The sequence below is a fragment of the Cnephaeus nilssonii genome (assembly GCF_951640355.1).
Source record: "Cnephaeus nilssonii genome assembly, chromosome: 5".
NCBI lineage: Eukaryota > Metazoa > Chordata > Mammalia > Chiroptera > Vespertilionidae > Cnephaeus > Cnephaeus nilssonii.
In genome coordinates, this window is record NC_137076.1 from 27,779,549 (window position 1) to 27,781,563 (window position 2,015).

General features: G+C 56.8%; 1 pseudogene across 1 annotated transcript; it reads right to left on the reverse strand.

Moving 5' to 3' along the window:
• Positions 1–552: 552 nt before the first annotated feature.
• Positions 553–1,804, reverse strand: LOC307100511 (migration and invasion-inhibitory protein-like; annotated as a pseudogene). Its single transcript has one exon. The product of its transcript is annotated as a migration and invasion-inhibitory protein-like (transcript).
• Between the last annotated feature and the right edge of the window lie 211 nt (positions 1,805–2,015).

Below are 2,015 nucleotides of genomic sequence, written 5' to 3' on the forward strand. Positions count from 1 at the left end.
AGCCAGTGCCATCTTGTTTGGGCCCTCATGAGATGTATCCTGTGTAGGGCAAGATGAAGATTGCCTGCTACATGTGCTTACCAGAGTGATCCTATCTGATTGAAGACTCCACTGCTTGTGTGCACATATGCGTGACCATATGTAAGTGCCTGTGAGACTAATCATGTTACCAAAGAGGCCTCCTGTATTGTTTGTGCTCACAGATGCATGACCACATGTGTCTTCCGGGTGATCACACTTACTGAGGCGATCTTCTGCACTGCCTATGTAAATTTCCCTCAGCGGAAGAGGAACAAACACTGGTCTGATGCAGAGAGTGACCCCAGTGATTGTAATGTTTCTGTAGGGCAAACTGGGCCTATTAGAATGACTTAAAGCCAATTCTATGTCAAGAAAAGTTTCTTAAAATTCAAAACCTGGGAAGGTTGTCAAGCTTATTTGACTAAGACAGCATATATAAAAGACTTTTTCTTTTTCTTTTTCCTGGAGGTACAGACAGCACTGGGCTTTATTTCCAAACACACCAGACAGAATGCCCTTACCTCCCACCTGTCAACCCTTCTGAGTCCAGGAAGGAGACAGGCCTGGGCCTACCCACCGGCCCCACCTAGGAGGGTGGGGCCTGAGTCTACCTCTATTGAGGCTGGGCAAGGCTCCCCTCTCATGGGTACCCCTGCCAGAGGGAAGAGGCTACAGGCGATGGCAGGAGCACTGTCCTACAAGTGGCCAGTCCTCAGGTCTTCAATCAGGATGCACGGGCGGGGCTGGGGCACCTGGGGTTCTGACCAGATAGGGGTGGGGAACGGGACCCGCACTGGCTGGGCCAGGTGGGAAGGGCCAGCCAACAGCTTCTGGTGCTGGGCCTCGGAGGTGACACAGGACCAGAGGTCCAGGCCCTGGGGACCGAAGCTTTCCTTGGATTTTTGAGGGAGAATGTCCCAGCCCAGCAGACAGTGCCGGGGCAGGGCCAGTGTGTCGGAGGCCTCAAAGCTCTTCCGCCTGTGGACGCGGTAGAGGTGGGGTGGGTTCAGGATGGACTGTGGGATGCTCTCGCGGACCTGTGCTGGGTCTGCCAGTGTCTTGGGGCCCCGCTGGTCCCGGGGTGTCCTGCACAGGCGACACGGGGTGCCAGGGTCCGAAGTAACCAGGAACAGACGCCGGTTGACACGGTAACAGTACACACATTCGTGGTCTTCCCGGGCACTGTCGCTCTCCCGCCAGCCTGGGAACTGGGGTTCGGGCTCACTCTGAATACACTCCTCCTTGGAGGTTTCTGGAACTCCTGCAGCTTCCAGAAGAAGGCCTCGGGCTTGCTGCTGATGGGCGAGCTGTTGTTCAGAGACCCTGCAATCCAGTCATAGCCCAGGTAGGGTCTGAGGCGCCATCTCCTCTCAAGCACTGGAGACTCCTTGTTGAAGGTCACTCTTAGCTTGGGCAGCTTTCTTTGTTGATCCTGGATGGACCTCGGGGCCTGTGCCTCCAGCTCTGCTGATCGCTCTGAGTCATTCGAGTCTGAGGTGGTCAGCAACGGTGCCACGCAGGGCCTCAGTGGGCACAGGGGCTCCTTGACAGGTGGGAGAGAGATCACCCCCGAGCTGGCCCCGCCAGGAGAGGACATGTCGCAGGAGTCCTCTTGGTTGGCATCCCGTGGGGAGGAGGTTCGCTGGGCCATTGAAGGCGTCTCTGAGGCTGCCTTGGCCACCGACCACCGCATGGCATCCTGCCCAACCCACAGCTGCCTCAGAAGCTCCAGGTTGAGCTGCCGCAGCTGCGCCAGGTCCTTGGTCTCCACCATCCCAGGCATATCATCTGGCTTCCCATAGCCGATGTCGGATATCCCTGACTCCTGGCTACAGAGTGCCCTCAGGGCTGAGTTCCAGACCCAGCTCTGCTACCAGGCTCCTGAAGGAACTCCTTCCTCTCTCCTGCCCATTCTTCCTGTTTCCTTTTAGTAAAATTCATCTTTCCCATCTCTGGCCTGAACCCTGCGGGGGCACAAGCCAGGGCCTCCAACC